This window comes from Ascaphus truei, chromosome 19 (assembly GCF_040206685.1).
Source record: "Ascaphus truei isolate aAscTru1 chromosome 19, aAscTru1.hap1, whole genome shotgun sequence".
NCBI lineage: Eukaryota > Metazoa > Chordata > Amphibia > Anura > Ascaphidae > Ascaphus > Ascaphus truei.
The window spans coordinates 12,042,437-12,067,675 of NC_134501.1; the positions used below are offsets into that span (position 1 = coordinate 12,042,437).

At 43.5% G+C, this 25,239-nt stretch overlaps 1 protein-coding gene across 5 annotated transcripts in view; it reads right to left on the reverse strand.

Moving 5' to 3' along the window:
- IL34 (interleukin 34) overlaps positions 1–20,769 on the reverse strand; it is a 43,876-nt gene extending 23,107 nt beyond the window's left edge. For 4 of the 5 annotated variants that reach the window (XM_075576588.1, XM_075576585.1, XM_075576584.1 and 1 more), the window contains exon 1: positions 20,419–20,769. The gene's annotated coding sequence lies outside the window, so the exon portion shown is untranslated. Of the gene's footprint in view, positions 1–12,191; positions 12,347–20,418 lie in introns of those variants that run through there. The other variant, XM_075576586.1, reaches the window with a different exon arrangement.
- Positions 20,770–25,239: the final 4,470 nt, after the last annotated feature.

The window sequence follows — 25,239 nt, forward strand, 5'->3', positions numbered from 1 at the left end:
AGGTCTTCAGTAGGTTTGGCTAGGAGAAAGGACAGCGGGTTCATCTGTATTCTTACACAACTCTGAATATTTCTAATGTATTATAATGGAACAAGCCTTTTTTTGTTTCTATAGCAACCATTTCCAAAGTCACATCCCCTTCCTCTTCTGAAACAGGCTCTGGCACACCCCTTTTTTGACCCCTGCCCTCTCTCTAGCAGTGCACCAAATGCATCCAGTGACTGCCTGGTCACATGATCTTCCCCACAGAACTTTGCATCTTTGGTCCTCTTCTGCTGCACTGACAGCCATTTAGTGAACCCCCGAAGCCGAATCTTCGACGATCGTTCACAGGAGAACGGATCGATCGGCAACTTAGCTAATTACTTATCATTGTGTGGATTGTATTGATGCGCATATCAAAGAGGGGAAAAAATAAAATGAAAAAAAAAACGCAGCTTGGACTGCAGCTTTAATGGCAGCAGCTATTGTAACTTCCATGGAAGGTACATTTTTGACCATAGTACACTTGGAGAAGAAAACAATGATTGTTCAAAAGCTCTGTACACTATGATTTAATCTATGAAGATCTGTAATGTTGATCTAGTAAAAAGTATCACAAGCTACAACAAATCCATGTCTAACTTTTGAACTGGTAAAAGTCGATAACAAATACAACCACAATGATATAGGATAGGCTATTTTTAAAAGTATACAGGTTAACCTGGAATACATCCCGCAAACAACATTGCAAAACCATTTAGGGCGGGTTTCCCCGAAGCACAGATATTGCAACTGCTGTAACATGAAAGTGCAGAGCCACATTTTTAAGGATTGAAAAATCAAGGCATTTGTGGCAGCTTTTTAAATTTGATCACAAGAAAAAACAAAAAAGTGTAAAAGCGCCGAATGGGTTTTAGGTTTGAATATAGGCAATGGAACAGAAAAAAAAAAAAAAAAAAAAAAAAGGTCATGTGACATGAACCAGTCCGGTGCAAGTGAGTGTTTGCTAATATTGAAGGTGGAAAATAGATGAAGATATAATAATCAAGGTAAAATAATCACAACCCAGTGGTGAGTGCAGCTTCTGATAATAGGGAACCCCCCGTCCCTAATATGACCGTTACAACAAAAAGAAAAAAAGAAGAGAAGCGCAGACAGTGGGGGTTGTGATTAAACTAAGGTACTTTATTATAAGAACTTGTCCCAAGAAAACATACTCTGGGACAACAATGGTATCAATAGTGAATGGTAATAAAACAAATTATATATATATATATAATGCTGGTTGAAAAGATATGCAATAACACTTGGTCAGTTTACAGGAGATTGAAAACGGGAATTGCCCGATATAAAGGTCTTAGTCCTGTAGGTAGTGCACTGCCCGGGCAGGTATTAGTGAAGAGGGGTACCCCAGGGTTGAGACAATGTAGGAAAAGCTCACCCTTTGAATCTTGTAGATCCTTGATGGTCCTGTCTTCCCTCAGATCACAAAATAAATGCTCCGGTGCACGCAGCTTGAATGTGCTGCACCTCGCGATACCACGCAGCCCTCCGGGTGTCCAGGTCTGATGTCACTTCCGGCTGTGACGCACAGACCCTTCCCGGTAGTCTCTGGGCTCCGTCTTTCAGCGCTACTTCTCCTGATGGTTGAAAATGACCATGCGGACAGCGCGGCGAGTAATGTTAAATGCTCCTCTCAAACGCACACAATGGCAAGCAAACACTCTATTTGCTCCTCCTCCTACGCGTTTCACCAAAAGGCTTCGTCAGGGATAAAGTTACACCATGCTCCTTCATAATTTATAGCTCAGTTGATTGAAATCATTTAGATGTCCAATTAATGGCTCATTGATTTTGAACTTAAATTCATATAGGTACCACTATTGGTACAGAATGGTGCAAACAGTATATATGGCTGGTTCATGTCACAACAAAAAACAAAAGGAACACACACAAAGTTTATACAAAGTACTTAAAAAACTTAAAAAACTTATAAGTGCATGTTGGTATATTTAAAATAGACATTTGGATTAGATTGATATTAAGATTGATATTTTAACAGTTAATAATACAATAAAATGAACTGAATACATTCCTTAATAATTTAAATAATGGTGGTCACTGTTAGACACCAACATTCAATGGTAAATAAATTTTGGTTTCTCTGATATTATACATTTTCCATTATATATATTTATTAGTTCTCAGTGTTCAGATTTATATATAAGCTGGATTGTTACGACACATTGAAAGTTCAAAATAAATAGACAGAGAAATAATACATAAGGTATATTGCTACATAGATTAAATGAAATAAATCATTCTGGAACAGTTATTTATATAATCTATTATTCTTAAAAATACATAACTTAAGGTTCATACTAAAAAAAAAAAAAAAAAAAAAAAAAATCTATAAGATAATTAATTTATGTTTAAAAATATACATTTGATATGAAATTTGTTTAAAAATAAAATAAACAATAAGACAAAATATAAAAGTGATGTCAGCTCTGTTGTTTTTCACCTCCATTATTTCTATTCTTATTACTAATTTATTATTTTTATTATTATCTATATTTTCAATTTTTAATCTTATTTTTAATCTTTGAGCTTTCTTGTCATATAAAGGCTGTGATTGACAGACATCAAACTAGTGAAAGGCTAAAAGATCCAGTTCTTCGTTCAGACCTACTGGACTCATCGTTTGTAATTTAAATATCCAGTAGGTCTCCTGTTTCCTAAGTTTTAGAAGTCTGTCACCCCTTAGAGTTGTATGGCTGATGTGTTCAATGCCCACAATCGATAAACCTCCTACATCTTTGTTGTGGACCGTTAAAAAGTGACGAGAGACCCCATGTCCAAGAAAACCCCTTAAAATGTTCCTTCTATGCTCAGTGAAGCGTTCCTTTAGGCTTCTCTTCGTCCGGCCTATATAGTATAGGCCGCAGGGACACTTTAGCAAATAGACAACGTATGTTGTATTACAGTTAATGAACTGTTTTATTTTGAATTTCTCTCCCGTGACATTTGATGTATATTCAGTACACTTGTTTTTAATGTGTTTGCAGGTAAGGCAATTTGTACGCCCACACTTATAGCAGCCATTTGGGCATGATGGTAACCACGTTGTTTGTTCAGTTCCTAATGCATTCTGATTGGTTTTGTTTTGTTTTAAAACTGTAGGAGCTAAAACATTCTTAAGGTTTCTTGCTCTTCTAAAAACAATCCCTGGTCTATTTTTTAATGTCTTACCTATGACCGGGTCATTTAAAATAATACCCCAATGTTTAGTGAGAATCTTCTTAATTTCATTACTGGCCCCAGTGTATTTTGTAATGAATAAACATTCGTCTTTATCTTTATCTTTGTGATCTGCGTTTGGCTGAAAGTCTATTTGATTGGGGAATTCCTTATTGTTATTATTCTTATTAGAATTTTTATTTTTATTTTCTTGTATTAAGCTCAATCTGTTTTGCCCCTTCACCTTTAAAAGTGCTGCATCTAGTTTGTCTTTGCTATACCCTTTTGCTAAAAATTTTTGGAAAAGTACTTCTGATTGTTCAATAAAATCTGAGTCTTTTGAGCAATTTCTAAAAATTCTTAAAAATTGCCCATAGGGTATGTTGTTGATCCAAGCTTTTGAATGATTGCAATGAAGCAATCATTCAAAAGCTTGGATCAACAACATACCCTATGGGCAATTTTTAAGAATTTTTAGAAATTGCTCAAAAGACTCAGATTTTATTGAACAATCAGAAGTACTTTTCCAAAAATTTTTAGCAAAAGGGTATAGCAAAGACAAACTAGATGCAGCACTTTTAAAGGTGAAGGGGCAAAACAGATTGAGCTTAATACAAGAAAATAAAAATAAAAATTCTAATAAGAATAATAACAATAAGGAATTCCCCAATCAAATAGACTTTCAGCCAAACGCAGATCACAAAGATAAAGATAAAGACGAATGTTTATTCATTACAAAATACACTGGGGCCAGTAATGAAATTAAGAAGATTCTCACTAAACATTGGGGTATTATTTTAAATGACCCGGTCATAGGTAAGACATTAAAAAATAGACCAGGGATTGTTTTTAGAAGAGCAAGAAACCTTAAGAATGTTTTAGCTCCTACAGTTTTAAAACAAAACAAAACCAATCAGAATGCATTAGGAACTGAACAAACAACGTGGTTACCATCATGCCCAAATGGCTGCTATAAGTGTGGGCGTACAAATTGCCTTACCTGCAAACACATTAAAAACAAGTGTACTGAATATACATCAAATGTCACGGGAGAGAAATTCAAAATAAAACAGTTCATTAACTGTAATACAACATACGTTGTCTATTTGCTAAAGTGTCCCTGCGGCCTATACTATATAGGCCGGACGAAGAGAAGCCTAAAGGAACGCTTCACTGAGCATAGAAGGAACATTTTAAGGGGTTTTCTTGGACATGGGGTCTCTCGTCACTTTTTAACGGTCCACAACAAAGATGTAGGAGGTTTATCGATTGTGGGCATTGAACACATCAGCCATACAACTCTAAGGGGTGACAGACTTCTAAAACTTAGGAAACAGGAGACCTACTGGATATTTAAATTACAAACGATGAGTCCAGTAGGTCTGAACGAAGAACTGGATCTTTTAGCCTTTCACTAGTTTGATGTCTGTCAATCACAGCCTTTATATGACAAGAAAGCTCAAAGATTAAAAATAAGATTAAAAATTGAAAATATAGATAATAATAAAAATAATAAATTAGTAATAAGAATAGAAATAATGGAGGTGAAAAACAACAGAGCTGACATCACTTTTATATTTTGTCTTATTGTTTATTTTATTTTTAAACAAATTTCATATCAAATGTATATTTTTAAACATAAATTAATTATCTTATAGATTTTTTTTTTTTTTTTTTTTTTTTTTAGTATGAACCTTAAGTTATGTATTTTTAAGAATAATAGATTATATAAATAACTGTTCCAGAATGATTTATTTCATTTAATCTATGTAGCAATATACCTTATGTATTATTTCTCTGTCTATTTATTTTGAACTTTCAATGTGTCGTAACAATCCAGCTTATATATAAATCTGAACACTGAGAACTAATAAATATATATAATGGAAAATGTATAATATCAGAGAAACCAAAATTTATTTACCATTGAATGTTGGTGTCTAACAGTGACCACCATTATTTAAATTATTAAGGAATGTATTCAGTTCATTTTATTGTATTATTAACTGTTAAAATATCAATCTTAATATCAATCTAATCCAAATGTCTATTTTAAATATACCAACATGCACTTATAAGTTTTTTAAGTTTTTTAAGTACTTTGTATAAACTTTGTGTGTGTTCCTTTTGTTTTTTGTTGTGACATGAACCAGCCATATATACTGTTTGCACCATTCTGTACCAATAGTGGTACCTATATGAATTTAAGTTCAAAATCAATGAGCCATTAATTGGACATCTAAATGATTTCAATCAACTGAGCTATAAATTATGAAGGAGCATGGTGTAACTTTATCCCTGACGAAGCCTTTTGGTGAAACGCGTAGGAGGAGGAGCAAATAGAGTGTTTGCTTGCCATTGTGTGCGTTTGAGAGGAGCATTTAACATTACTCGCCGCGCTGTCCGCATGGTCATTTTCAACCATCAGGAGAAGTAGCGCTGAAAGACGGAGCCCAGAGACTACCGGGAAGGGTCTGTGCGTCACAGCCGGAAGTGACATCAGACCTGGACACCCGGAGGGCTGCGTGGTATCGCGAGGTGCAGCACATTCAAGCTGCGTGCACCGGAGCATTTATTTTGTGATCTGAGGGAAGACAGGACCATCAAGGATCTACAAGATTCAAAGGGTGAGCTTTTCCTACATTGTCTCAACCCTGGGGTACCCCTCTTCACTAATACCTGCCCGGGCAGTGCACTACCTACAGGACTAAGACCTTTATATCGGGCAATTCCCGTTTTCAATCTCCTGTAAACTGACCAAGTGTTATTGCATATCTTTTCAACCAGCATTATATATATATATATAATTTGTTTTATTACCATTCACTATTGATACCATTGTTGTCCCAGAGTATGTTTTCTTGGGACAAGTTCTTATAATAAAGTACCTTAGTTTAATCACAACCCCCACTGTCTGCGCTTCTCTTCTTTTTTTCTTTTTGTTTTAAATTTGATCCCAGGAGCCAAACTCCAAACAGTACAAGAAGAAACAGAGAATATATAGAATATATCACGCCCGCGGCTGTTATTGGATGGCCAGCGACGGTTCTGATCCGAGATGAATTACAGACCGTTCAGAAACAGAATCACAGAGGCAGACACTTTTATTAGATCGTGAAACTCTGTTGCACATTAATCTGCCTCCAAACTACTGGTGTGTTCTACAAGGAAACTAAGAGAGAAATATGTGAACTGAATGTACAGCACTGTGTATATTGGTCACTTTTGTCAAGTGGAAAGGTACAGCTATGCGGCCTACCCACCACTGACTGTTGTGATATGTTAGCTATAACCTACATTTCAACTCTTGTTCTCACCATGTGCCACCATGACTCAGTAAGATGTCACTGTCTCTGGGCCTGTTCCATCTCCTCAGCACGACATAGAAGAACATTAAGTAATAATTTTAAACCCAGCCACATTTGTCACCATTTCGTCCTCCTAGCTAAACCTCCTTTTCTATCGCTGTGTCTAATTAACCTCTTCATTTTGCCTTTCTAAACCTGACCAGATTCCCAGTATACATGGACCACACCGGAAGCGCCCGGCCTTGGATTATCTTCATCACACATCAGTGATGTGTCTAAAGCAGCAAATCTGAGCAGCATTGAAAATCCTGCCCAAAATCAAGTACTATGCTAATTTAGTCCCATAACATCTGAAAATCTACAGAGTCTAAATTATTTTAGTGTAACTCAGCGTCTGCTATTCCCTTTGCCAGAATCCTTTGCTTGTCTCATCCTCTCTGTTTCTTGGCTCTCACTCACAAGTGAGGGCAATGACATCATCAGCCTGGAATTAAAGCTTCATACGGTATTATCCACCATGTTTTATTCTATGCCAGGCAGCAGAGATTTTCAAAGGGTCAAAGGGTCTTATATATTTTTTTCTTCCCTTTAATATTTGCATCAATACAATCCACACAATGATAAGTAACTAGCTAAGTTGCCGATCGATCCGTTCTGCTGTGACCAATCGGTGAAGATTCGGCTGAAGGGGTTCACTAAATGGCTGCAGAGGAGTATTCTGCAGTCAGTGTGACTTTGTAAATGGTTGCTATAGAAACAAAAAATGCTTGTTACATTATAATACATTAATGTCAGCGTTGTTTAAAAAAAAGCTACAAGTATTTTCTCATAGTACAGAACTGATTTATTGAAGGGAAAAAAAAAAAACACATGTAGGATATTGCTTGGTCTGCAGCTTTAAGAGTTAAGGGGACAGCACCCTTAAAACACAACTAGCCAGTCTATACATAACTACATCTGCATGACGATGCAGACAAAAAATATTATCCCAATCTAAACATGCACAGCAAACAGTACAGAACGACTGGACGATTTATGGTTGTGTTCTGTCAGACGTGGGGCGGTACATTCCAAGACTATACGCTCCTTCGCTTGATTCGTTTTAACTACATAACATGATCTGATCGTATATATTTTTTATTTTTAAAGGACACTATTACAAAATAAGTCCCGTCATAAATAAAATGAAACAAACATATAAAATAGAAGACGGGGTTATTTCCCAACCACAAGGTGAAAAAAGGAATTCAGCCCCAATAATATTCCATAAATAGATGGTCGTATATATTACTGTAATGTATATATTATCTAGAGCAGGGGTGGGCAACGCCAGTCCTCAAAGGGCACCAACAGGATCTCCCTGCTTCAGCGTGCTGGGGTTCTGTGTGTTGTTTGTTAACTTATTTTCAGCTGATAGAGCAGATTTTGTACTGCAGTTTTGCAGCCGGAATACTGATACATAGGGGCAGATATATCAAAGGCAAAAGTGCTGCATATTCACCATATGTTTTAAAACAAAAACTCCCATTGAAATGAACAGGATATTTTACCTTGATGGGGTGCAATTGTTTTGCCAAACAACTGCTCCACGTTTGCTTTGATACATCTGCCCTATAACTCCCATTGTGAGGATGCATGTCCATAAAAATGTAACAAAATAGAAATTGTGTTATGACTTTAAAACAGCAGTGCAAGATAAGGGTGTAGACTGCAAGATAAGGGTATACTGTGCAAGATAAGGGTATACGTGCATGATAAGGGTATACAGAGCAAGATAAGGGTATACCATGCAAGATAAGGGTATACAGTGCAAGATAAGGGTGTACAGTGCAAGATAAGGGTATACGCTGCCGTGCAAGATAAGGGTATACAGTGCAAGATAAGGGTGTACAGTGCAAGATAAGGGTATACGCTGCCGTGCAAGATAAGGGTATACAGTGCAAGATAAGGGTATACGCTGCACACCATAAAATGAATACATTGATATAATTACCAGGGGGAACCTGTCTAAACCCAATCTGCAGGTGAGGAAAAAAGTGAATCGGGGCACTACGGATTTGTGAAATCTAATCTACTTTATTCAAGCCATAAATACGACGTTCCGACCCTCACTCAGGCCTTCCTCAAGTGATAAAGTGGCATGAATAAAATAGTTTACATTTCACAAATCGGTAGTGCCCCGATTCGCTTGTTTCATCAACTTTAAAACCGCAGTGCCAGGAAATGATGGTATTATTTGTTGTAATCAACCATTAACAAGGGTGTCCACTTATCAGGACCCTGTCAGACCAACAACTAAAGTCTCCCAGCTGCAAAACGGGGGAAAACAATGCCAAAAACAGTAGATTTATCAAAGATAAGAATTCACATTTAAAGCAATAATACTTTTTCTTTTTATAAATTGGATGCAATTCCTTTGCGCTGGTTTGGGGGCCATTGTGGCAGCCGATAAATAAACAAGTCCCAGCACAGACAGAAAATACCGGGCCCGGCAAGCAATTAATGAGGGAAACGCCACGTATTGATCATTCTGTTCCTCTCAACCTTTGGCCGGGGCAATATCGCCTCAAAAACCATCACACTGCACCTCAATTCGCTGGCACCAACAAGTCCGTGGTCCCTGTTTACTAGGAAAAATATGTAATTGACACAAAACCCTGTTTACTTTTATGTCTGAAGCACTTATTCCCATGACCTGTTATTTATATTATTTGTTACTTATATGATTACAGCATGTATCACCACTGTGAAGCGATATGTACATTTATGGCGCTATATAAATAAACAACAAAACAGGTAGCGCTAACCGCAATGTGTGTGGTGTAGTAACTATTACCTTATATATTAATTAAAACTATACATAAGGGGCTGCCTAGGACACAAAGCCTGACCCCCTGGTCAGGAAAACAGTATGGACAGGGAATAGTTCCGTGGGCACCTATAAAATTTTACCACTATAAAGGATATACGAAAACCAAGCCTGTTGGTTGTGAAGATTGTTGATCCTCACGGTGGGCTTGAAAACAAAGAGAAAGCACAACACATAGCGTAATACTGTTGAAACATTAAACAAACAACATATAAGACAACATATAACAGCTGAATACTGAAATGGTATTTTTAGGACAATAAAATCATTTAATAACATAATATATATCAATTATACCCCTGAGGAAGAGAGCAGATCGCTCTTGAAACGCGTAGGGTGGAGGTTCAAGCCCCGCACACATTGGTGTAGTACCCCCCGTACATCGGTGAATCAACGTGAGCTGCCAGCTAACCATCTCTTATAGCCGCCGACGAGTTGAACCAGCTGTTGCGGTTTCCCATTATTCAAGCGCCCTGCTTGGCGCCCTGCAGGAGTACCTGCTGACAAGTTGCGTCCACGAGCGGATAGAGACGCCAGCTAGCAGTGAGCAGCAGATAGACTAGCTCACGGTGGTCCGTGGCTGACATCGTGCTGAATCAGCTGCAGCTGAGTTCCATCTGCTCAGACGTGCTTCCTGGAGTTGCAGGAGTCCCTGCTGATGAGCTGCACCCACGAGCCGACAGAGACGCCAGCTAAGCAGAGAGCAGCACACAGATGAGAGGGGATACTCTCTAAAATATCCACTGCCTGCAAACCTATTCCATCTGGTGAGTAGGCATTGCTATCATCAACATTGGTGCTACGGAGCAGTTGAACCACCTATTCAGATTTTTAATTGCTTAAATCTATATGTCCATGCAAATTGTGCATTATAGTAAATATTAATTGTTATTAAATGATTTTATTGTCCTAAAAATACCATTTCAGTATTCAGCTGTTATATGTTGTCTTATATGTTGTTTGTTTAATGTTTCAACAGTATTACGCTATGTGTTGTGCTTTCTCTTTGTTTTCAAGCCCACCTTGAGGATCAACAATCTTCACAACCAACAGGCTTGGTTTTCGTATATCCTTTATAGTGGTAAAATTTTATAGGCGCCCACGGAACTATTCCCTGTCCATGCTATATAAATAAAGACATACAATACAATGTAGAAAAATATGTCCTAAAGTGGGGTTAATCCAGAGGTGCGCAGGCTGATAGGCAAAGTATAATGCAATCATAAGCACTGGCGTTAAATAAAGTAGTGCGCTAAATCGAGGGGTTAAATCAATCCCTCTAATGAATGTAATAAAATCGGTGGCGTGCTGTGTGACCTCCTACGGCCTTAACTGGTCACTCACTCAGGTAAAGCGTAAATCACTTAGTATAAGTATGTGATATGCACCGTCATTCTCCGTGAAATATCTAGCACTCGGCTGAGACGTAAAGTCCGGTAGCCGTCAGCGGCAGATGACTTCTTAGTAAATATCACCCAGTGCTTCCAATACAATGTATTTATTCTTTGTTTGACTATGGAAAAGTTTCTGGTGAATAATCTCGTGACTGTTTGTTATGTGGGTGGAGGCTCATCCATCGGAAGGATGTTCTAGCATCCCAATGACACTTGCATTGTATGTGGATGGAGACTCATCCATCGGAAGGATGTTCTAGCATCCCAATGACACTTGTATTGTATGTGGATGGAGACTCATCCATTGGAAGGATGTTCTAGCGCCCCAAACGACACTTTTATTGTATTCTATTTATATTGGCAATGGAACGTTTTGTGGATTTGCATTAACCTCAGGGTACATCATGTCCGTTTCTGATTTTGATAACATGACATTATGAGTCCTGAATTGATGGAGCTTTGTGAATCTGGGCCTATGAGAGGTTTACTCTGATGAATGATCCTGCCCAGGGGAAAGACATCAAGAGGTTATGCTTCAAGAGTGGACCACTCAAGTGGCTTCTCTCAACATCCTGAGGTAGCTCCAAGTCATTTTTTTAACATAAATATATAGGTTGAGCGAGGTTTGTGTTCAGTTTTGTTTACTGTTGTGACAAAGGGGAAGAAAATACCACGCCCGGAGGCAGAATTTGATGCTTTCCATTATATGTCCTTCTGAACTCCTACCTATCACCTCCAGTAGGCACTCTCCAAATTGCAAGTGGGTGCACCAGGAGGAAGAGGGGGATTCACTAAACTCCGATAGACGGTATATATTAATCTTCCATAGGAGACGAGGAACATTTTATCCAAGAGAAAGTAGGGGGGAAAAAGATGCTTTTGTCACCTGATAGGTAAAGACTATACATATGGTCACTATAGTCACAGAATAAAAATGTATGTCTTTGCATCAAATTGACATGGCCTTAGAATAGCCTTTTTGAATGGGATTACGCTTCCCTACATGGAGTACGCATACTTTAAACTGGTGATATCACTTTGGACTGACAGTTCAGCTTTGACGGCGTGGATGAGTGAGCAAAGATGTTACGAGAAATAGAATTCACTATGCTTCTTTATACCAGCCCCCAAAGTAATAGTTTTACCCTTTCGCTGTCACATGGCATAGCAAAGCAATGTGTTGCAGGCCCCTCTGGCAGCGAAAGGGTTTATCTAGAAGTAAATGAATACCAGGTAACCAGAGGCGCTTCTTAGAGTCATGAGATAGCTGCATCCTGAAAATGAATGTATAAACACAGTACTGGCTGATCTCCAAACTGAACCGATGAACGAAAGTCTTCTCCAAATAAACAAATAGCTCTCCTTAGAGCACCAGTAAAATTGTAAAAGGAGACTCACGGTTGTGGGAGCAATCTTCAGCCAGCAATGAGAATAAACAATAGCATGGGCGATCCGCAGACCGCCAGGAACCTCTATGTGCCACTGTTGGGTGTATTCCCCCGCAATCCGGTGATGACAGGTAAGGCAGCTATCCGGCGTGCAGCCGGTGACGATCAGCAGCAAAGAAACACTCCTCCCGCGGGAGGCAGGAACGGCGCACAGCCGAACAAACAAATCGCAAGCTGGCAGTGGTGGTGTAAAGAACCGTTTGTTCCGACAGCAAGGTAAAAGTCTGGCAGATCCTCTGACGCGTTTCAGCCCGGGGGCCTTTGGCAAAGAGTGATCCGCCAGCAAACAAACAGCCCTTATATGAGGTGTCATAACTCAGAGCACCTGCAAAACCGGGAAGTGGTTAGCAGGTGTATCTGGTGGCAAATCACATAGGGAACAAGACGCATATATTAAAAAAGCAGTAACGGATTCGTAACATGGGATAAAAGGAGCATTAGTACAAGTATACATTTATAACCCATTTGAACCCTGGAACTGATAAGCAAGTTAAAAATACAATGGCTAAACCAAACATAGTAGATGTCACAAAGGATATGAAAGTTATATATCACATATCAATTAGTTTTATACATAATGGCAGTATCAATGGATGAAGAGTAATAATACTAAAAATATTGTATTTTATAGAATATTTTGGTAACCATATGGACCATATAAAATAATTAATAAAACATATGACCAAAATTTGATAAATCATTAAATATCACAAAAACCGTCACAAAGAACATATGATATAAATTGCAAACAAGGGAAATGCAAACCCAAAAAGAAGTTAGAAAAGAAAAAGAAATGGGAAAGGGAAGGAGAAGGGAAAGGGGGGGAGAGGAGGGGTGTGATAGGGTGGGGGGGAGGAGGGTGGACGGGGGGAGGGGGAAAGGGGAAGGAAGGGGGGTGGAGAATCCATGGACATCAAGATCACAAAGATTCTGAACTCGGCTTTTTCAATAAGAGCTATTTAACAAGTACCGTGACGATACATCCAGACCCCCCGTGAATATAACAAATACACAGTCAAAAAACGGAAGAGGTCCAGAATGGAGAAGAAAAACAGGGAAAATCACTGGCTCCGACAGCAAGCGAAAGAAATACTTCTAGATACATCTAAAAGTAATGTCATTAACATCTCAGACACGCCTTTAACTGAGCAACAAACATTGCTGTTGAACAAAGGCCTCAATTTTGCTCCACATGAGAATTTTAATCTTTTTTCCACTATTATTGACCTCCAAAAGTACACCAGGAAGTTAGCGCTTAAAAAATTGTTTGTTAAAAAAGATAATACTAATGTTTGTACAGATATTGATCCATATGTTGAACCGACTAATATTGATGTGTGTTCTTTTAAGGAAGATGTCTTCAATCTTGAAATGAAGTCACTGTATCTTGAGAGTTGTTTAGATCACCCAATTGACACCCCATTTTTTGGTCATGTAGATTCTGGTCTAAAAAGAAAATCATTATTCATTCCCCATAATTCTAAGGGTCCCAACATATCAACTTTTGAAAGGTTGGTTGACAGGGACCTTAGGATTTTGGCTGAAGGTTTTTCCTTCCGATCACCTACTTTTGATAATCTCTCTAAGGAAGAGAGAACTGACCTTGATATTCTAAAACATGACAAATCTATTATCATAAAAAAAGGCAGACAAAGGGGGTGCCATTGTGGTTCAATCTGCCTAAAATATAAAGAAGAAGCCTTAAGGTTATTGAATGATAGTGACTTCTACTTGAGACTGAAGACAGATCCAACAACTAATTACATTAAAGATCTACAAGATCTATTGGAGTTGGGAGATGTTCTATATGTGTTAAATATCAAAGAAAGACAGTTTTTGAATTGTGAACACACTGTGATACCGGTTTTTCACCATCTCCCAAAGATCCATAAATCTCTCGAGAACCCTCCTGGGCGTCCCATCGTCTCGAGCATTGGATCTTTGGGGGATGGTGTTTCCCGATATATTGACAGGTTTCTCCAACCCTTAGTACATAACTTGCCTTCCTACATTCAGGACACCACCGCCCTTCTCGTAGCATTGAAGGATATTATCTGGAGGGATGGATATAGATGGGTCACCATGGATGTCACGTCTCTATACACCATTATAGAACACCAGCACGGATTATTGGCTATTAATCACTATCTTGAAGAATCCTCACTTTCTATTGCACAGATATCATTTATCACTGATTCGATTTTGTTTCTACTCACGCATAACTATTTTTTGTTTGACTCTCTTTTCTATCTTCAAAAACGGGGCACGGCTATGGGGAGCTCTTTTGCTCCTTCATATGCCAATCTTTTTATGGGTCTATGGGAATCCACACACATTTATGGTAGCACCAATTTTTTTCTTCCAAATATTATTTTTTACAAGAGGTATATTGACGACCTGATTTTCATTTGGCACAGTGAGTTAGACAGTTTACATTCTTTTATTCACAATCTCAACACTAATGATATCAATCTAAAATTCACATTTCACACCGATACACATTCTATTGATTTTCTTGACGTGACACTCCATGGTGACCCCAACACCAATATACATACAGATATTTTCACTAAGCCTCACTCCAGAAATTCCTATCTACACGCTAGAAGTAGCCATCCAAAATCACTCATTCGAGGCATCCCCAAGGGCCAATTCCAAAGGTATAGAAGATTATGTTCCAACAAAGATTCCTTTGAGAAACATTCTAAAGAACTAAGTTATACATTTTTGGCCAGGGGCTATGATCCAAATGCTATAAAGGCAGCCTATGTTGATGCTGAATCTATGGACCGTACCGACTTGATCTACCATAGTAAGCAAAAAAGACAGAAACAATCTGAAATTCGGTCAAATCCATTGTTTATTACACAGTACAATGCACAAGCACCGCAGATACGGACTATTGTATATAAACATTGGGGAGTTCTCACATTAGATCCGGATTTGGACTCTATTACTAAATGTGGCCCCAGATTTGCTTTTAAAAAAGCTAACACACTGGCTACTTCAGTGTCAAGAAGTTTATTTCAATCATGTCCTTCTAGACCTACGGGTCAGACAATAAAAGGATTTTATAAATGCGGTTCCTGTAAATGGTGTCCATCTTCTGTTCCCTCTAAGAGATTACACACATTGTACCCTAAAGATAGACACAAAATTAGGTATTTCATTAACTGTAATACCAGTTATGTAATATATGTCATCATTTGCGGGTGTACTAAGAAATATGTCGGCCGAACCATTAGACCACTCAAAGTTCGTATCTCTGAACACGCTAGGCTGATTCTGAAAAAAGATGTTATACACCCAGTGCCTAGGCATTTTTCTGAGTGTACACATGGAGGCATAGCTAATTTTAAATTCATCGGCATTGAACATGTCCCCATTAATGTCAGAGGTGGAGATAGAATCCAACTCCTGAATAGAAGAGAAATGTTCTGGATCTTTGCTCTTCATAGACTGTATCCACACGGCTTAAATATTGATTGGGAATTGCAACATTTTCTTTAACATGATTCATATTTATGTGTAGTTACATTTTCATGTTTCAATGTGTTTTACTTTTTTCTTTTCCCCTTCCCCTTTCCCCCTCCTCCCTCCTCCTTCCCCCCCTTCTGCCCCCCCCTCCTTCCCCTTTCCCCCTCCCCCTCCCCCACCCTCCTCCCCCCCACCCCCCCTCCTCCCTTCCACCCTACCACACCCCTCCTCCCCCCCCCTTTTTCTTCTCCTTCCCTTTCCCATTTCTTAATTTTAATATATGCGTCTTGTTCCCTAAGTGATTTGCCACCAGATACACCTGCTAACCACTTCCCGGTTTTGCAGGTGCTCTGAGTTATGACACCTCATATAAGGGCTGTTTGTTTGCTGGCGGATCACTCTTTGCCAAAGGCCCCCGGGCTGAAACGCGTCAGAGGACCCGCCAGACTTTTACCTTGATGCGGAATAAACGGTTCTTCACACCACCACTGCCAGCTTGCGGTTTGTTTGTTCAGCTGTGCGCCGTTCCTGCCTCCCACGGGAGGAGTGTTTCTTTATCTAGAAGTATTTTGCAGAGGCCATGTAATTAGCTGGATAGGGGTCTTTTCAAACCATTAACGGGGGCACTGTATTTATCAACACAATGAAGCCTTTTTGCCAGAAGACCAGTGCGCTCAGGAAGGCAGTTTGGAAATGCCCCTCGAGGTGCGGATTTATCCAAGGAATGTTCTCTTCCTCTGTGGGCTTGTTATCTGGGGATAGGTTGTGGAAGAAATTACCAGCTGCTCGTGTCACAGTGAGGTGACGAGTCTGGATGCATCACTCTTCCTTTTCGTGCATCAAAATCCTCTGCCAAATCCAATTTGGCATAAACTCCTGCGACTAACAATCTGCGTAAAATATTAGGGGTCTATGTATTAACGTACGGAAAAGTGTGTTTTGCCGCACTGCTCCGGTTTTTGGAGCACCGTAACTGCATAGGTAAGAACAGTATTTTACATCTGATGCAGAATTTTAGACTTAAGGGAAAACTAATGGCGCAGACAGACACACAATGTGATACATCTCATTATAACATGTAACTCCTCCTATTGACATTCAAGTACAGACACTTGAAATCCAAGCTGGGGCAAACAGCACCGTTGTAGCAAAGTGCTTTGATACATAGGTGCAGGATGAAAATGTCCACGTTTTGAGCCAAACTCCCCCAAGATGCTTATGTAACTTGTTACCTAACTGTGGCGCAGACACGGATGCATCTAATTACACTTCCCTTTAGTTTTATCTCTCCACAATGTGTCAATGATGCTGTCTTGTAGCTATAACAATAGCCCTTCAGTAACAGAACCACGAGAATAAAGGCACACTCCGTGCAATGATTGCAGACAGTGGTTGAAGTGGCTTAAATAAAAGTAGTGGTACCGTGCCAGCCACGGAAAAAAATTCTGCGCTAATTAAATATCAAAAAACAAACAACTAATTTGCTTATATTTTAGAAAGATGTATGTTTGTATGTGGATTCACTGCCTGTGGGTGCATTCAAAAGTTCTTCTTTAAAAAGGCCTCAGCCACTCGGAGTCTTCAATGACCTATATTTCTAACAACCCTGATTTGAGCACGGGTTTCTCCGGAGCTGGCTTCCGTCTCTGGAGAACAGCCGGGGTATTCCGCCGGAGAGACTTAGGGAGCAGAACAAACCCAACTCCAATAGCTGTTTTCTTTCCAGACAAAGTTCTAGAGAAGAGAGAAGTTTTCCGCTTCTTACAACTCAGAGGCTTCTTTAGTACAAGGAACCCTGGAGACTCTCTAAGGCCGAGATTATAGTGGTGGCGACTGCGACGGCGCGCGGCGCCAAAACAAAAACCTGAAGTCCGTCGCGGGTGCCCGTGGTGTGTGCGACCGCTTGGGTCCAACGACGAGCAGACCAAATTCTGAGGCTGCAAAAGATTTTGTTTTGAAACGGGACAGCCGCGTGACGTCAGCGTAACGTGGAGCGGTTCAGCCATTAATGGCGAACCGCTCGCATGACGTCACTGGGCTCGCCTTCGCCACGCCTCCGCAGGTCTCCTGCACCTACAGTGCAGGTTTCGCGTGCGAGCACCGCGCTAGTGACATCACAAGGTCACGCGCACGCCCTGCAGCCTCCCACTATAATCTCGGCCTAATCCAGTTTGAAAGAATGTGTCCAGACTCAGGCAATACCAAGGGCAGAATCTCAGCCCTTTCACCGGCTTACTCAGTGACAAGCCCCCCAGCTTTATCAAGCAATGGGAGGGAGATCTAGGAGAGACACTAGAGGAGGAGGACTGGGATAATATTTTCAAAGTTACATTTTCCCCACTATTAAAGAAGATGCATATAAAGTCCTATACCGATGGCACTACACACCCATTATAAGGTTATCCAAGATCTCTCCGGGCACATCTCCACTCTGCCCCAAACTTTGTGGTGCCCATGGTCCGTATCTCCATATGTGGTGGGATTGCCCGGGGGTCCAGAGAATTTGGAGAACGATCCACGGGTGGCTCCAGAGGATAATATCCCAAAACGTTACTCAGGACCCCTGGTTATTCTTGTTAAATAGACCATCAAGTGTACTCATCAGAAAAGTAAATAAACTTATCCCCCAGATAGCCACGGCGGTTAGGTGTGCGATTGCTTCGCATTGGATGAAACAGACCATCCCGTCTACGCCCCAAATGAAAGCCAAGATTTGGTACGCGTGCCAGATGAGTAACCTCGCAAGTTTGGTAAATGATAATTACTACAAATACACTCTGATCTGGCAGCCCTGGTTAGACTTTTGCAGAAACTCAGGCAATCTCCCCCCGTTAACATACTAAATAAGATAACCCAGCCAGCTATTGTGTAGTATCTAAATATTTGTCTGTATTGTTTACGTACCCATCTCAGAAGTTTAATATCACACTGTATATCTAGGACTGTTGACCTCAAGTACTAAGACTGAAAGCATTCTGTACCCCTCCCCAATTCCCTGCTAATCCTCCCTATTTTATTTTCTGTACACATTTTAATTTAGAAAAAAAAAAACAATTTTATGCAAGTTAAAAAACAGACAGCTAAAGGTTTGGAATAAAGGTTCACGGTGGCCAACTCCAGTCCTCAAATGCTACCAACAGGACAGGGTTTTCAGGAAATCCCTGCTTCAGCATAGGTGGCTCAATCAGTGGCTCAGTCCTTGGCTGCTGAAGCAGGGATATCCTGAAAAACCTGCTGGTAACGCTTGAGGACTGGATTTGGCCACCCCTGACCTACGCTATCAGAAGCACATGCTCTCTTGCTAGCACACCCCCTTCTCTGTATACTGTACACTCGCTTCACATCTGTTAACAACTATAAATGAAAAGAGCGATTTATTTAATTTAAAAACAAAATTGCAACCATATTAACCCTTTTGCTGCTAGACGGGCCTAGCCATGCATTGCTCCAGAAACGGTTTAACTTTACAACTATATACAGGTGTCATGCCAGATGTTGTTCTTCAGGCGGTGGGGCAAAATGTAGGTGCATAGGCACGGGGAGGAACTTTTAACTGTGGGTATCAAATAAATAAATAATGCATCTACACACAGTCCTTTCATCTGAGTGTGTCTGGGCTCAGATGGGATCATCTCTTTGCCTTTACGGGTATCATGAAATATTTAGGAGGTTATCATATCTGTAGTTACCAACACATTATCTGCCTCTGTTGTGCAAGCAAGGGTTAGAACTGCCCAGTCTAGACAGCTGGGACATGGAGGTTGTTTGATGCATACATTACCCTTTCAGGGGAGTGATACAATCTCACATGACACATAAGTACAAATACTTACCAGCAGCATGGCTACCACTGAGATGAGCAATGCAATGAAAAGCAATGGGCCCCTGTAAGTGAAGGGGTTAAGGACATGGGCCCTTATTTATTTATTTTTTTAATAAATACCACTTGACAATGTAACATATTTAATTATCAGAACGAAATCTTCCATGTCCCCACTCTCCCTCCTAGCAATGTGTACAAAGACTGATGAGCTTGCAAAGGACACCTACACAGCCAATTATCACTAACACGCTGCTAAGTGACTTATTCTGCAGGGCACTGGGTAAGAATGTCCATGTGTAACTATAGGATAGAGGGAAGTGAAGCAATGCCCAGGGGAGATTATAGGACATGTAAGGGATACTCTGTCTGGGAAAAGGTTGGCAGGGGATCTCAATTCCAGTCCACAAGACCCGCCCACCCCCCAACATTTCATGATATCCCTGCTTCAGCACAGGTGTCTCAATCAGTGGCTCAGTTGATCCATCTGTGCTGAAGCAGGCTCTTGGACTGAGCCACTGATTTGAGCCACCTGTGCTGAAGCAGGGCTGCCCTGAAATCTGGCGTTACATGATACTCTGACAATCTCTGATGGGCAGGGGTCAAATGAAGCTCTGCAGACCTGGGACAGAGAAGGGGTTAAGTCATGGTTTCCCGGCACGGAGAGAGAGGTGCTGCTTGGCAGGTCTTTGGCAGTGGTAGGGTTAAGTGGTGGCAAAGAAGAGGTTAAGCACAGCTGTGAAAAACTCAGGCAGGTAACCCGTTAAACAATTCTCTGCCAGATTACAAGGGGTTAAGTGTTGCTCCACAGACCTCTAAACAAGGGATGAAGTATCATTACTCAGCAGGGGTGAGGAAGGGGCTACATGTATCCACTTACCCTTTGTTGAAATTTGGATAATCAAATACTTTCTGTACTCCTGACACTCTCTTCTGTGGTGATGCTGCTGTCCCGCTTAAACTCCTGACACTCTTCTGTGGTGATGCTGTCCCTTAAACTCCTGACACTCTCTTCTGTGGTGATATGTCCCTTAAACTCCTGGCACTCTCTTCTGTGGTGATGCTGTCCCTTAAACTCCTGGCACTCTCTTCTGTGGTGATGCTGTCCCTTAAACCCCTGACGCTCTTAGCTTTCCCATGTCTGCAGGCTCCTCCATCTCTCTTCCTTAAATGAGCTGGAAGAGAGCCCAGCCCAAAGTGTGTGAGCCAATGCCTTTACTGTCTGACTTTCTCTTACTGGTCAGGGGGGGCAGATATGGGGTCAGGAAAGGAGGGGGGGAGAAAGGGGGAGGGGGGGGAGAAAGGGGGAGGGGGGGGGAGAAAGAGGGAGGGGGGGGGAGAAAGAGGGAGGGGGGGGGAGAAGAGGGAGGGGGGGGGAGAAAGAGGGAGGGGGGGGGAGAAAGAGGGAGGGGGGGGGAGAAAGAGGGAGGGGGGGGGAGAAAGAGGGAGGGGGGGGGGAGAAAGAGGGAGGGGGGGGGAGAAAGAGGGAGGGGGGGGAGAAAGAGGGAGGGGGGGGAGAAAGAGGGAGGGGGGGGAGAAAGAGGGAGGGGGGGGGAGAAAGAGGGAGGGGGGGGGAGAAAGAGGGAGGGGGGGGGGAGAAAGAGGGAGGGGGGGGGAGAAAGAGGGAGGGGGGGGGGGAGAAAGAGGGAGGGGGGGGGAGAAAGAGGGAGGGGGGGGGGAGAAAGAGGGAGGGGGGGGGAGAAAGAGGGAGGGGGGGGGAGAAAGAGGGAGGGGGGGAGAAAGAGGGATGGGGGGGGAGAAAGGGGGGGGAGAAAGAGGGATGGGGGGGAGAAAGAGGGATGGGGGGGAGAAAGAGGGAGGGGGGGAGAAAGAGGGAGGGGGGGAGAAAGAGGGAGGGGGGGAGAGAAAGAGGGAGGGGGGGAGAGAAAGAGGGAGGGGGGGGAGAAAGAGGGAGGGGGGGGGAGAAAGAGGGAGGGGGGGGGAGAAAGAGGGAGGGGGGGGGAGAAAGAGGGAGGGGGGGGGAGAAAGAGGGATGGGGGGAGAAAGAGGGATGGGGGGGGAGAAAGAGGGATGGGGGGGAGAAAGAGGGATGGGGGGGGGAGAAAGAGGGATGGGGGGGGAGAAAGAGGGATGGGGGGGGAGAAAGAGGGAGGGGGGGGAGAAAGAGGGAGGGGGGGGGAGAAAGAGGGAGGGGGGGAGAGAAAGAGGGAGGGGGGGAGAGAAAGAGGGAGGGGGGGGAGAAAGAGGGAGGGGGGGGGGAGAAAGAGGGAGGGGGGGGAGAAAGGGGGGGGAGAAAGAGGGATGGGGGGGAGAAAGAGGGATGGGGGGGGAGAAAGAGGGATGGGGGGGGGAGAAAGAGGGATGGGGGGGGAGAAAGAGGGATGGGGGGGGAGAAAGAGGGATGGGGGGGGGAGAAAGAGGGATGGGGGGGGAGAAAGAGGGATGGGGGGGGAGAAAGAGGGATGGGGGGGGAGAAAGAGGGATGGGGGGGAGAAAGAGGGATGGGGGGGAGAAAGAGGGATGTGGGGGGGGGGAGAAAGAGGGATGGGGGGAGAAAGAGGGATGGGGGGGGAGAAAGAGGGAGGGGGGGAGAAAGAGGGAGGGGGGGAGAAAGAGGGAGGGGGGGAGAAAGAGGGAGGGGGGGGAGAGAGGGGGGGGAGAAAGAGGGAGGGGGGGGAGAAAGAGGGAGGGGGGGAGAAAGAGGGAGGGGGGGGAGAAAGAGGGAGGGGGGGAGAAAGAGGGATGGGGGGGGGGAGAAAGAGGGATGGGGGGGGGAGAAGAGGGATGGGGGGGGGGAGAAAGAGGGATGGGGGGGGAGAAAGAGGGATGGGGGGGGGAAAGAGGGATGTGGGGGGGGGGGAAGAGGGATGTGGGGGGGGGGGGAGAAGAGGGATGTGGGGGGAGAAAGAGGGATGGGGGGAGAAAGAGGGATGGGGGGGGTGAAGAGGGATGGGGGGGGGAGAAAGAGGGATGGGGGGGGAGAAAGAGGGATGGGGGGGGGAGAAAGAGGGATGGGGGGGAGAAGAGGGTGGGGGGGAGAAAGAGGGTTGGGGGGGGAGAAAGAGGGATGGGGGGTGAAAGAGGGATGGGGGGGAGAAAGAGGGATGGGGGGGAGAAAGAGGGATGGGGGGGGAGAAAGAGGGAGGGGAGGGGAGAAGAGGGAGGGGGGGAGAAAGAGGGAGGGGGGGGAGAAAGAGGGAGGGGGGGGAGAAGAGGGAGGGGGGGAGAAAGAGGGAGGGGGGGGGAGAAAGAGGGAGGGGGGGGGGGAGAAAGAGGGAGGGGGGGGGAGAAAGAGGGAGGGGGGGGAGAAAGAGGGAGGGGGGGGGAGAAAGAGGGAGGGAGGGGGGGAGAAAGAGGGAGGGAGGGGGGGAGAAAGAGGGATGGGGGGAGGGGGGTGAAGAGGGAGGGAGGGGGGGAGAAAGAGGGATGGGGGGAGGGGGGAGAAAGAGGGAGGGGGGAGAAAGAGGGGAGGGGGAGAAAGAGGGGAGGGGGGAGAAAGAGGGAGGGGGGGAGAAAGAGGGAGGGGGGGAGAAAGAGGGGGGGAGAAAGAGGGGAGGGGGGGGAGAAAGAGGGAGGGGGGAGAGGGGGGGAGAAGAGGGAGGGGGGAGAGGGGGGGAGAAAGAGGGATGGGGGGAGGGGGGAGAAAGAGGGAGGGGGGGGAGGAAGAGGGAGGGGGGGAAAGGGGGAGGGGAGGGAGAAAGAGGGAGGGGGGAGAAAGAGGGGAGGGGGAGAAAGAGGGGAGGGGGGGAGAAAGAGGGAGGGGGGGAGAAAGAGGGAGGGGGGGAGAAAGAGGGGGGGGGGAAGAGGGCGGGAGAAAGAGAGAGGGAGGGGGGGGAGAAAGAGGGAGGGGGGGGAGAAGAGGGAGGGGGGGGAGAAAGAGGGAGGGGGGGGAGAAAGAGGGAGGGGAGGAGAAAGAGGGAACAACAGACTGGCAGAGAAAGAAAAGACAGACAGTCTGTGACTGCCGCCTCCCTCTCTCTTCACTGAGCAGCTGCTGGCAGAGAGCTCACTAACTGCAACACTTCAACACTTTTATACCCTTCTCCTCTGTAAACATGAACATACAAAGTCACCCTGCCTAACTCTACCAGAGACCCACACAGACTGCCATAGCTGCTCCTCTGCATAAATGTATCCTGAGTATGAGTACACACTTCCCGAGTATGAGTACGCACTTCCCAATGTATGAGTACGCACTTCCCGAGTATGAGTCCGCACTTCCCGAGTATGAGTACACACTTCCCGAGTATGAGTACATACTTCCCGAGTATGAGTACACACTTCCCGAGTATGAGTACGCACTTCCCGAGTATGAGTACACACTTCCAAGGAGTCATTGGGGGCTATGTATTAAAGAAGGCCGTGGATCATTTGGACATACAATTCCTTGCTCGGCTCCAATTTAAATGTGTTCCTACAATGTATCTCGGTCGTTTTCACTTCTTTTACCAGATGCTTCAGTAAGTGAAGGGGGTGGCTCTAGGAGGAGCTGGGGAAGGCCTGCTAGCTGTACTTACAGTAATACACAATTCTCTGCCAAGCAGTGTGACAGGTGGTGGCACTAGAGATGGTGACCCCCCAAACTAATACGAACCACGGTTTGGATATGCATTCCTCTGACTGAACCGAAAACTAAGCTACAGTACACCTTGTTTGGGGGAACACCACCAGAACAAGCATCCTCCTTACATGTCCTTCCTTTAAAACTGGCCCTCCATTGCCGCAATTATGCAAAGGGCGGAGAGGGTGGTAGTGAGGAGGCATGAGGGGCAAAGAGACACAGAGCAGAGGGGTAGATAGAGAGAGACGCAGAACAGAGGGGAAGACAGAAAGAGACAGGCGCACAGGCAAACAGACAGGTTTCCTGTTGCTTTTATATATAAAGAAATGCTATTATCTCACTGTGACCTGTTTCTACTTTTCTTTTAACCAGTTCCAGTTGGCTTAGCACCGTTATGATACCTGTTGGGTATATTATATATAGGTTGGCATAGGAATACCTCTATCTGACCTGTCTCTGATCTCTTAGTATGCCAGTCAATCTGTTCCAGTTGGGTTAACACCATTCTTTTATCTGTTGGGTATTATATTATAGGTGAGCAGAGAGATACCACCATTTTACCAGTCTCTACTACTAGTCTGACTAGTCAATCAGTTGTTCCATTTGGGTTAGCAGCCTAAGGTTACCTGTTGGGCATATTAAATATATAGGTTGGCATAGAAATACCACCATATTACTTGTCTTTACTTTCTTAGTATACCACTCAATCAGTTCCAGTTGGGTTAACACACCATGTGGTTATGTGTTGGGTGCATATAAATTGGTGAGTAAAGAGATACCACCATCTGGCCGGTCTCTGTTTTCATTATTTTTGTTAAATAGTTTGCAAATGGCATAAATATTTACGCAGGAAGCAAAAAAACAGCTCAGAATTACAGGGTTATGATCTTTTTCATCAAATTCACATTTTCCACATATTACAAAACCAAGGGGCAAGAGTGGACATGCCAATTGGAAAAGCCCTTTCGCCATGTAAGGCTTCGCCCACCTGGGGTGAGGATCTGCTGTACCCCCTAACGCTCCCATTGAAGCCGCCCCCCCTGTAAAAGGCCCTTTATTCTTTACGGCTCTCCGTGTGATTTCAGCACTCTACCGGGAGAAGGGGGGGGGGGGGCCAAACCGTGCGTCCCACCAGGGACCCAGTGACATGGCAGGCCTACATTAGGTACAGCAAAACTA